This window comes from Camelina sativa, chromosome 7 (assembly GCF_030686135.1).
Source record: "Camelina sativa cultivar CO46 ecotype springtype chromosome 7, ASM3068613v1".
Lineage (NCBI taxonomy): Eukaryota > Viridiplantae > Streptophyta > Magnoliopsida > Brassicales > Brassicaceae > Camelina > Camelina sativa.
In genome coordinates, this window is record NC_141886.1 from 15,590,156 (window position 1) to 15,602,578 (window position 12,423).

The 12,423-nt window shown below is 31.6% G+C and overlaps 1 long non-coding RNA gene across 1 annotated transcript; it reads left to right on the forward strand.

The window, feature by feature from the left end:
* Nucleotides 1-11,406: 11,406 nt before the first annotated feature.
* On the forward strand, nt 11,407-12,119 carry LOC104701051 (uncharacterized). Its single transcript, XR_015561245.1, has 2 exons — nt 11,407-11,694; nt 11,814-12,119. It is a non-coding gene; the product is annotated as an uncharacterized LOC104701051 (long non-coding RNA).
* Nucleotides 12,120-12,423: the final 304 nt, after the last annotated feature.

Below are 12,423 nucleotides of genomic sequence, written 5' to 3' on the forward strand. Positions count from 1 at the left end.
ACAAAATTAGATTTTCCCACCAAATTTTTTGAAATTTATATATTATAAAAATCCAATGTTTTGAAACCCGAACCAGATCTAAACCAGAAAAACTATTGGGTCACCGGTTCATTGGGTCAATCCAGTTCGACCGCGGGTCAATAATATTTAAATATATTTAATTATTTATACGTATTATACTTCTTATAAATTTAATATTATTCTTTTGTTTTTGATATATGTAACAAATTTCTATTTCTAAATTTTAATAATTGTTCACTCGTTTAATTTAATTATATAGAACTAAATTATATTTAAAATTGTTAATTCCAGAATTGTTTGTTTATATTTGACAGCATATTATTTGTATATATATATATATATATCAGTATATATTATACATATATGTCTAGGACCTAGTGGGATGATCTAACCAAATAATAATAAAAATTTCTTGTAGTATAAAAATGATTTGTTATCTCTCCTATTAATTGTCTAACCCTCTCTCAGGTGTCTCTTCTCTTTCTTCTTCTTCGTGACTTCAACTCAAACCCAGCCAGAATATTGTTCTTCGTCAAATTTTGCAGAAAAGGTGAAAAATTAACAGATCTGTTCAAATTAAAATGCTAAAATCGTTTAATTAGTGAAACCCAAAACCCGGTGGGTCGGTTAATTAAGGCGGGTCGCCGGTTTTTACCGAGTTTATCCGGGTTATCCGGTTTATTAGCATCCCGGTTTTAGAGCAAAACCCAAACCGGCAAATTGAGTGGGTCGCGAGTTAACCGGTTCGACCAGCCGGTTCGGTCCGGTTCTGAAAACACTGTAAAAACCTTATTAACACCAGGTGACCAGTGTCGGTCGACATCCTGACCTTTGTCTGTTGGGTGGTTTGATTGTGCTTGTTGTTGTTTGTTGTTTTGTGATTCCCTATGCTTGTGTGTATAGCCCTCTAGATGAAAAGATTTTCTCACTAAGTACTTTTATAAATACTTATGCATCTCTTTTGTTTTGCGGTGGAGGTAAAGGCAAAGTGTGATCGTGAAATCAAGGCAATGAAGAGGAGCATGTTTTAGTTGTTTGATTGGTTGATGAATGACTTCTGTTATATTATTAGAGTTAGGTCATTAGACTGTTTCCTAGGTTGCTAGTTCCTTGGTTCATGTTGTTTGTTTCAGAATTGTTGGTTTATGGTTTGTAGACTTTTATTGGACATTGGATTATTGTTAGATAATTGCTGGTTTAATGTTAATTATTTATGCTGTTTGAATTGAATGATGTTAAATTGATAGTGAATATGAGATCATTAGTTAATTATTATACTAAAAAAAAAACGGGTCAGGTCATCTCACGATGCACGAAACAAAATGACAATGACCTTCCGGTCGATATATACAAAACGAAATAAAAAATGAGTAGAAGGTACATGTTAGAGTAAAAATTAAAATTTTTTTCAACAGGACAAAAACGAAAAAAAAAAGCTGTCATTAAGTTTTTTTTTTGGACGTACCTTTTTTTTGGAAGAAAAATACCTAATTTTTTTATCTTGACATTGAAAAGACCTGACCCTTTTTTTAATACAATAATTTACTAGTGATCCCATACTTTTCCAATAATAAATAGATTAATAACCAATGATTCAACAATAATCAATAACCAACAATGTCATGAAGCAAATAACCTGCAACCTAACATCATTCTAATGATTCAACTCTAGCAACCTAACGGAAGCCAGACATCAAACAACCGAGCCACTAGAGGATCCTCCTCTACATTGCTTTGATTCCACGATCACACTTTATCTTTACCTACACCTCAACATAAAAGAGATACACAATTATTTCCCGGAAAACTTAGTAAGACAATCATCCCATCTACTAGGTCATACATACAAGCATAGGTGTGTCAACCGGTACCTCCACATGGTGTCGACCAACACTCGCCAAAGCCCTCGTGCCGTCAACTCATTAATGTCGACTCATACCTTTCTGGCTCAACCATGGTTCACAAAGGAGACTTACAAGACAATATGAAGTATGAAAACAACAAACAAGCAAGGAAAATTAATCAACCAAACCACAAAAAAAAAAACACAAATCAGAGAATCTCATGCTCAGATAAGCCATGGTGATGCATTCACCTCTTGGAAACAAAGGGATTGAGACAAACAACACCACAAAAAGCTCCTTTCATGTCCTTAGCCTTAGATCTCCTCTCCCAAAAACAGATCTCTCAGGAACAGGCTCAGATCTCAACCAGGATTCACACATGAGACTCATAAGGCAATAAGAAGCATCAAACCAACAAATTAGCAAGGAATCATTCAACGAAACCACAAACAAACACAAAACCAGAGAATCTCATGCTTAGATAAGCCATGGGATGCATTCACCTCTTGGAAACAAAGGGAGTGAGACAAACAACAAACACAAACAACACCACAACAAGCTTCTCTCACGTCCTTAGCCTTAGATCTCCACTCTCAAAAACAGATCTCTTAGGAACAGGCTCAGAGCTCAACCAGGATTCACACATGAGACTCACAAGGCAATAGGAAGCATCAAAACGAAAAAAAAGCAAGGAATCAATCAACCAAACCACAAAAAATACAAAACAGAGAATCTCATGCTCATATAAGCCATGGTCATGCACTCACCTCTTGGAAACAAAAGGATTGAGACAAACAAAAACCACATACAACACCACAACAAACTCCTCTCATGTCATTAGCCTTAGATCTTCACTCCCAAGAATAGATCTCTCAGGAACATGCTCAGAACTCTTCAAGAATACTTAATAGAAAAATTTTAAGAACTTTTCACACTTTTTTTTCTAATTTTAAGAACTTGTCACACTTTTTTTTTTCTCGCTGGAAAACGACATAGACCTTAACCAAAACGCTCAAGTCGAATTCTTCCTTTCAATACCACGATTTAGGGCTTCTTGAACCTATAAACCGCAATAAAACGGAGTTTTAAACTTAACCAGCCAAACCAAAATTATTGGTGTCGATCGACATCCATCCCAAAAAAACAAAAAATATCGCTTGCGAATGTTACAAACATAAAAAGTATCCCCTATTTAATATTTCGGAAGTACACAACTTCTTTTAAGTAGACTATATAATAGTTGTAGGCTAGAAACTTATATAAAGTTATATTTATTATTTGATTCATTAGTTGGTTACAAAATAGGTTATATGGGTTGGTTTTCTTAGTTATACCGAGATAAACTTACAGACAATATCCCAAAAAATAATACAACTTAAGAAATAAAATATGTAACAAGCATATATTGTTAGGCCATATATACTATAAGACAATTAAAGAAAAGAAATATAATAAAATATTAGAAATTAATCACGTTTAAGCGTGATTTTCGATTAAGCAAACAAAATAAGATCTTACCTAACACACTTCCAAACTTTTGGTATAAATCATTGACATCTCCATTCACCAAAATACATCATATTCATAGAAAAAAAAGTTGTTCAATCTATAAAATATTCAAGCTGTAGTAATACTATTCTTTAAAAAAAATCTATTCAACTAAAATTTTAACGGAGTAACGAGTCAAAATTTGAATATTTAAATTCAATTTCATATATTTCTTTTGTTAAGTCGTATAATTTTATATACTATAATAAACTTTTAAAATAATTTATTTTGAAATATTTTAAAATATTTTAATTTGATATTTTAAAGAATATCATAAATATATGATAGATCAAAAAGTTAAAAATTATAAACACTCTAATTTGATTTGTTATAGCATGGGTAAATAATATGTCACTATAATATGAAAGAATACTAAGAAATATGATTATTTGCTAGGGCACGAGTTGAAATTTCAAAAAATATGATTTCTCAGATTAAATTTAAGTTTGAAATAATATTGTTTGGTAGGTTTTCTCGGTCAAGATGATTTTGACAAACATATGTTACATATTTAGTTCTAAAATTAATATGCGATACACTATGGGTTAAGTCACATAATTAACAATCAAAATACAATATATAATTTTAAACACTAAAAAAATCATAGAAATTTACAAATAAAAAATAATTTTTAAAAAAACACAACTTAACTCACGGTATGCCGTGAGTAAAATTTAGATCTACTAGAATATATCTTACAAAATAATTGTTATTTTTATAAGTCTTATTCAACATATAAGGCATAGCGTTTCATTCATAAAAAAATTAAAACAAGTAAAATAATCAAATAATGTTTGAATAAAATTACAAAATAAACAAAAGTAATTTCAACCAATGCTTTAGTACAGGCCATATTCTAGTTCTTTTATATAATCGTTAGTTTTAAGCGGGTTAACGGACGTTTATATGCGTGAAAGAATCATATAATGATGTTAAATTTTAATTCCACAGTTTTAAGCGATATATATGATTTGGTTATAAAATTTAACAGATGAAATTCTGTGGTCGTTGTTTCGGTGAAGTTAAAAAAGATGGTAACCGTCAGAGATTTGTTTCAATCCTCCTTCTTTCAATTCTGACGATAACGAAGCTAACGAAGTCACCATTGGGCACGTGGAGAATAAACCTCTTTTTCTTCCTCTAGTTGACATTAACTTAAAGCATAACGGATTGGAGGATTGTTCTTCTAGTGCGATGTGTTGAAATGTTGATGGTTATGCAAGTGGTAAAATGGTTTCTGAAACATGCATAATGTGTGGTGTGTGAGTAAGTATGAATATGAATGAATGATGCAGAATCAAACAAACATAAGCAATGATGATCAGGTGCATGAGGTTTCAATACTCTTATGCAGTTATAGTATAAGAGATGTCAATCCATAAAGTGTGTGATATGCATGCAATCAAGATATAAACAGTGACTCAAGTTAAGCCAAATATGAAAGTGGTTTTGATGTAACAGTTTGATGAAATAAATGTAAATGCAGAAAGTAAAATGCTTTGATAAGGAACTGAATGCAAAAGAAACAAATGTAAACAATGTTGAATGTAAGTGAACAAAGCAATGAAGATGCAGAATGTAAACTGAAATGAAACAAAAAGTAAATTGAACAACCCGAAGGTGCTCGATCAAGCACTCGACCGAGTGTGTGGTCGAGTGGTCAGGTCGAGTAGGACAATACGAGTAAAAGATGCAATCTTGACAACTTAAAACAGAAACAAATGCAATGAAACAAGATAATATGCGATAATAAACAATCAAATAACAAAGTAGGCTTCGAGAGATGGATTCATGGGCTGGTGTTCAAGCTGTGGCTATCTAGACTGGTCAACAAACCTCAATCAAACATGAGCTATCTCTAGAAAATGATCTTAATGACTCACTAATCTACTCTCATGGCAGAAGTGATCAAGTTAAAGTAACATCCTAACCCAACTCTCATTGGTGAAACCATAGTAAACAGACATTAAGAATCAGACCATTACTTGCCAAAAATCACCTTATACAACCAATCTCTTGAGATAAGCATGATAATCTCAATTATTAGCTTTATCTAACAACCTTAACATTGGTATGATGCAAGGAAGCTTAGGATATGATCTTCCCCTCTCAGATATAAGAACAGCTTAGAGCACATCTAACCCAGAAGAGACATATAATCAAACAAGTTTGACCATTCCAAACTATCACAGCCCTAAACCAGCCTAATCCATCTCCAGAATCCTAACTCACTACTCAAATGAACAGAACATGATGATGATGAACATAAACCCAGAAAATGATAAAACTAGCATGATAAGATAGATGAGATGATGAACTACAACTTTATATAAAGAAACAAACTCATATTATTAATACCCAGAAAGTTATGAGAGTTACAAGGTAAGAAAATCTGGAGAAAAAGCTGGAACAATAGCAATAATAAAAGAGGAAAATGTTATAAAAGTGCTAAAAACCCGAAAAAGGGTAAATACTAGGTTTTTTGGTGGCTACAAATATTTTTCTGACCTAAAGTGACTTGTGGGCGGCCATAGGGTACAACAGATATATATAGGACAAGAGGGAAACCCTAAAATAGCTAGCAGACAAAATAGAGAGGCGGCTTGATGTGCTCGACCACAAGCGGTCGAGTGGCCATGGTCGAGTCCTTGTTTCCTCTGTTTCTCACTGGTTGAGTCCTTCAGCAGCACACGGTCGAGTGTCTCCGGGTGTGATGTCGAGTGGTCTCCAATCCTTGGTTTCCATCCTGCTTCAGCCTCTATCTGCTTCGCTGGTTGCACTCTACTGCTCTTAAGCTCCATTTCCATGCTCCTTGAGTCCAAATCACCTGTTTAAACAAGAAACAATGCAAATGCAATGCAAGTCCTACTCTAATGGACAAACAGACCTTAAACTACATAAAAGTAACAAAACAAGCTAATAAACCATGCAAAAGATGTGAATAAACTATGGTTAAACATGGTAAAATATATACATATCAGTTTCTCAGCATTATATGATTTGATTCGAGGGTCCATCAAAACAATCATAATGTATTGTATATTATATTTTCATCTATGCATAAGTTAATTTGTGTACGCAAGTATGTTTTTTCTTAGTACTGAAATTCCAAACCGAATCATAAAGCAGACGCAAGTCTTGCGACTAATAAACGAATAATCTTTTGTCAAAAATTAGCGCCAAACTTGAGACGAAATATAGGGATATGTGACCCACGTTTTTTTATTATTCTACCGACTTTTTGCGAGGAAAATATTACACGTAAAGGCAACGCAACCCGATTAGTATGCCTATATAAACCGACTTTTGGATGAACAAGTGAGTAAGTGAAAATACACATTCTCTCTCTTGCAAAATAAACGCTATCTTAAAATATTCTCTTCAAATTTAGAATTTCTTTTTTATATACCTTAGAGATAATATGTCTCACGAGATTTATATTTGTCGAAAGTGGATGTATAAACATAGAGATTCCAATGGAATGGTGAAGCCGGAGTTTGTAGACAGGCTAGAAGAATTCTTGGTGAACGCGAATAAGATGCCATTAACGCAAGACACTGGTAATGCACATTATCCATGCATGTCGAAAATGCAAAAATGGTCAATATTTTTCTATCAAAACATGTGGGGAAGTATTTATATAATAGAGAGATAGTTGGGATTTGGACTTATCGTAATTCCGTTGAACCACCTCCAAAGATACAATTCGACTTCCTAAGGAACAAACCAGTTGAATCAACTTCATCTGCAGCAGAGAATTGAAATTGAAAGACAAATCCATTTCTGGATCTGAGTTCAAAATCAGAGCTTTGTTGTGGACTTGGAAGAGAAAACTAAGCTGAAGACTAACTTACACGGTGTAACATTTGCGAACCAGAATCTCGGTTTAGGATGTGCATCGATCGATGCAAGGGTGGTGTCGATCGATGCAAGGTTGGTTTTCATGAACGATTCTAAGTTAAGCGTTGCGTTTTGGGGTTAGGAAAACCCTGAAATCGTGTATAAAAGGAAGAACTCGAGGGTTTGGTCGAGTTTGGCCGTTTCTGGAGAAAAAGAAAGAGAGAAAGAAAATATTGAGTGTTCTTGAAAGTTTTTAGGGATTTGAGTCTGTTCCTGTAGAGATCTGTAGTTGGGATCGTTGTAGGAGCTTCCTAGGAGTGTAGATCTTCTTGTTTGAGGTTCAAAATCTTCTTGGCAAAGGTGAGTGCATGACCATGGCTTATCTAAGCTTGATATTTCTCTGATTTTGCCTGTTTATGTATTTATTTGGCTTGTTAGAACGTTGTGGAGTGGCAAGAGGCTTTGGGAAGCTTCTTTGTGGCATTGGTTTATGTGTTTTGGTGGTTTAGAGATGACGATCCGGTGAGAAGCTTCAGGGAAAAATAATGCTCGGCATGTGCATCGGTCGATGCACTTTATGTGTCGGATGATGCAATGCGAGGACGACGCGGTTTGACCTAGGAGCATCGGTTGATGCTATGTGGAGGCATCGATCGATGCAATTAGAGATTTTGTGCAATGTCAAGCTTGCATCGGTCGATGCAATGTTAGTGTCGGTCAATGCAAGTGAACCTTGTATTGGTCGATGCAACCCCAGTTGGTGTCGGTCGATGCACTTGTCTGGTTTGTTGTTTGGTTATTGATTGTTGTTTGATGCTTAGAGATAAAGGTAAAGTCTGATCGTGGAATCAAGGTGATGAAGAGGAGGATGTTCTAGTGGCTCATTGATGTGTTGTCTGACTTCTGTTAGGTTGCTATAGTTGAGTAAGTAGAGCATTGCTAGATTGATGATGTTATGCTTTATGACATGGTTGTTATTGGTTTAATGGTATCTGTTGGTTATTTTCCGCTTTTTGGTTGATTGTAGTTAGGTGGCTAGTGGGTATGAGACCACTAGTTAATTAGTTAATTATTTTTATTATTATTTAAAAACTGGTCGGGTCGTTTCACACGGGGTCAGCGTAAACCGTGAGATTTAGAACTAGGTCTTGACGACTGTGACCGTAAACCGTGATATCTATTTTGAGAGCATGATATGATATGTTGCTATAATCTACTGATTTGATACACTTTATTGCTATACTGCAAAATTAAAAAGAAAACAAAAACCATGTAATTGATTGAAAAATTTTCCTCTAATATGTTTTCAAACAGAAAATTTTTAACCAAATTTTTCCACTATTTTAGTTAGGGAATTTTTATATATATAAAAGAAATTATCTCCACATCCCTATATAAGTAAAAGAGAAGTACAAAAGTGGTTTCGGTGAAATAACCCGAAATTATAGGAGTCGGTTTCGGTGAAAAATATTCGTAGCATTATAAATAGGTTATCGGGTTATTTATTTTATATTTATATCGTAAATACTAAATGAAAACTTAAATAGATTTTCCATATAGTTACGATAATATTTTGATTCCTGTAATTTAGGGAACAAACAAACATAAATTTGTGTTATGTTAGTCGACAACGCTTCAATTTCGGAAACTATAATTATGGTATTTTGAATTATAGAAGTACAATTTACTACATAATTTGGAACATTTACTACGCAATTTTGAGTTATAGAAATATCATTTAGTTACAAAGATATTTGCTTTCAAACTGTACCTAAATTTTAGTCCCCTACTTGATTGCAAAATCGAAAATCTCATTAATACTATCCCAAATTAACAAAATCCAAAAATATTTCCTTTCAAGATTTGATTACCAAATTAATTATGGTTAAAATTTCAGAAATTAGGAGAATATACCTTAAAATCTACCCTAATCGAGTAATATGTATATGTCTACCTATAAATATATGTTAGTCATCTAGGTTGAATTCGTTATACCTTCCACATTTTTTTTGCTTCATTTCTCCATTAAGTTTTCCAAATGGCTTTGCTACTATGTTTCGATTTTTGTGTAACTCTTAAGCTTTGTATAAATGTTGCTACTTGGTTTCGACTTTTGTGTCATACGCTTTGTATGAACCATTACTTATTTCATTTGTATGCCAATATATATTCCAGCTCGATTTATTATATTCTAATACATATATATACATAACTAAAATAAAACTTGTGCAACAATGTATACCTTCCTTTACAAGGGAAGTGATTTCTTAAATTCAGATTTCACACAAAGTTTCACATTTTAAGTAGATAAATTAAAGATATTAAAAAATTTTATGCTGGCCGATTACACTGATGAGAATCTAGAAGAAATCGTTGTCCGCAAGAATATGGGTTAAAACTTAACTAATATAGAATAAATTAAAATCAATATTACATTAACGATAATATTGTACCATTAAGATTACCAATCTTTTATTTTGATTAAACTAATTCAATTTTTGATAGCTAATTTCTTTTGATATTTGACGTATAACAAATACTATTAAGGTAAAGATTAATATTTCAGAACTTGCATTTGAAAGTACATAGCCAAAAACAAATGCAATATAATCCGAGGGTTTTAGTATAAATAATTTTATACTGAAGCTTCAATTTAAAATTTTCAGAAGTTAAAAATGTGATAAGTTATATGAATGAAACAAATTTTGATTATTTTACATACAATGTTTTATTCAGAAACTAAACTATTTCAAATATTAACTAAATCAAATTTCAACTCAAATTTTTAATTCTTAAACTGTATTTTATGTATTTGGTTGTTCAAAACAAAAAATATATATATATATATATATATATATATATATTATGTATTTTACTACTTAAACTACAAAAAATGACCATGTATATGTAATAACTCTAGATTAATAGAAAAAATGATCTGAAAATATTAGTCGATATGGTCGATTTAAAGTTCTATTGTATTATAATCCTATATTATAAAGATTTACATTATGTGTAATATTCTAAAATTTACTTCTTTATAACATATTTTTTTAAAAGTTAATCAAATCTAATATATATATATATATATAAGACTATCATGAATTTTTAAGTGTACACGAGTTGGTTTTCGAAACTCACAATCATATGGTAGAGCGGGTTAAGGTTTATTTTTCCACGAATGCAATATTTACGGGTTAGTCCGTCCAAATATATATTGTGAGTGTGTTTTTACTTTTTACAAATGCATGTTTTTACGAATGCAATCTTTTAGGGATTGGTTTGTCTAAATATATACTTTGAATGTGTATTTTTTACAAATGCAATCTCTAACTGGTTGGTTCATTAAAAATATACTCTAAATATGTTTTTTTTAGAAATGTAATTCTTTACAGTATTTTCGTATATTCCTACTTTTATTACAAATTATATTATATATAATTTTTATTACAAATTATATTATATTTATATATATTCTCCCGCGCTGTAGCGTGGGTCTGATCCTAGTTCTTCGTATTTTGGCAATAAATAATACAAAATCCATGTTTTGATTTTTGTTATAAATTTTGGATATTGCAATACTTTATTTTAAATATTTTTATTTTAATTAGAATTATATAAATGAAAAATATTACTATTAAGGTAACAAATCTACCATCTTTATTACTTTTAGATTATTGTATCAAAAATGAATGTATATTGAAGATGTAAAATTTATTTTATATATATTTAATTTGACATGTGTCAAAACTTTGTAAAAAATAATTTTTTCCAATGTAAGCTCTACTATTAGAGATTGGTTCTATGCTTTGGAAAATCGTCTGTATCTAGTTTGAATGGATGAATTTTATATGCTATCAAAAAACAATATATATACAAAATCCATCTTTTCCTATTGTGATTAATTTGAAATATTGCTATACTTCTGCCCAAAAAAAAGATATATTACCACTAATGTTTTTATTTCATTTCTAATTATAAAAAATGGAAATACGTAATTTTAGATAGAAATCCAACCATGATTAGTATATTTAGATTATAGTCTTTAAAAAATCAAACTAGTGAAGATATGGAAATTTGTTTCTAAATATATTTGACACGTGTGGCAAGTGAGTAAATAAAATCTTTGGAGTGTTGAAGTATCATCAAACATATTGAACTCTATATAATCTGATCTGTTGAAACAAAAGTTAATAAACCTGTACCAAGCAAAAATAATAATAATAATAATAATAATAATAAACAAAAAAAAAAGAAAAAAGGAAAATGTCGAGTATGATCAAGATAATGATGATGATGGCCTTGGTAATAATGGGCGTGAGAGCAAAAACGCTGACTGAGTGTCGTGAAACAGACTGCAAGTATGTTTGTGCGAACAAAGGGATGAGCACAAAGGCTTGTTCTAAATGTGTCCTTCGATGCAGTACTGCTTCTGACAAAAGTAAGCAAATAGATATAGCCAGGTCTCATAGTTTAGAAAGTTATGAGTAATTTTTTTGTTTTCAGTGTATGATTTTGATTCAATTCACAAATTATGGTTATGATTTATGATGTTTACAGGGACCAACGATGTAGACCAACGTGTCATATGTTACCGGAACTGCGATGTTGGTTGTGGCACAGACAATGCGTGCCATGAACGTTGTAACAAGAGTTGCGGTTACCCACCCTTGATGAATCTTCATCTATGACTTTGTTGAGACCTAGGAGTCATGGACTTGTGGAATATTTATTATGCATTTCTCTTTGTGATTTAGGTGTTTATTTTGTTGAATTTTTACATGTTGGGGTTGTAATTGGCATGGAAAGATTCTATATAAACATACTAAAGTCTAATAAATAAATATATTATTTTCTTGAAATAAATCTGATGGTATAATACTCATTAAGTATGAAAAAGATTTTTTTATATATATATATATATATATATATATACATAAATGCTTGTAGGATTTTTGGATCTTGGAAAAAAAATATATATGTACATGTTTAGAGAAAAAAATTAGTTTGACTATACACCAAAATGCATTTATTTTTTGGTTAAACATCTTGAAAAAAATTCACAGGTAAACATGCTTATATGGCAGTAGTTTGTCACAACAGTGCGAAAGATGACAAACCACGAGAAAATATCATGTAGTGATTTATAGGGTCGGTAAACATGTCTTTA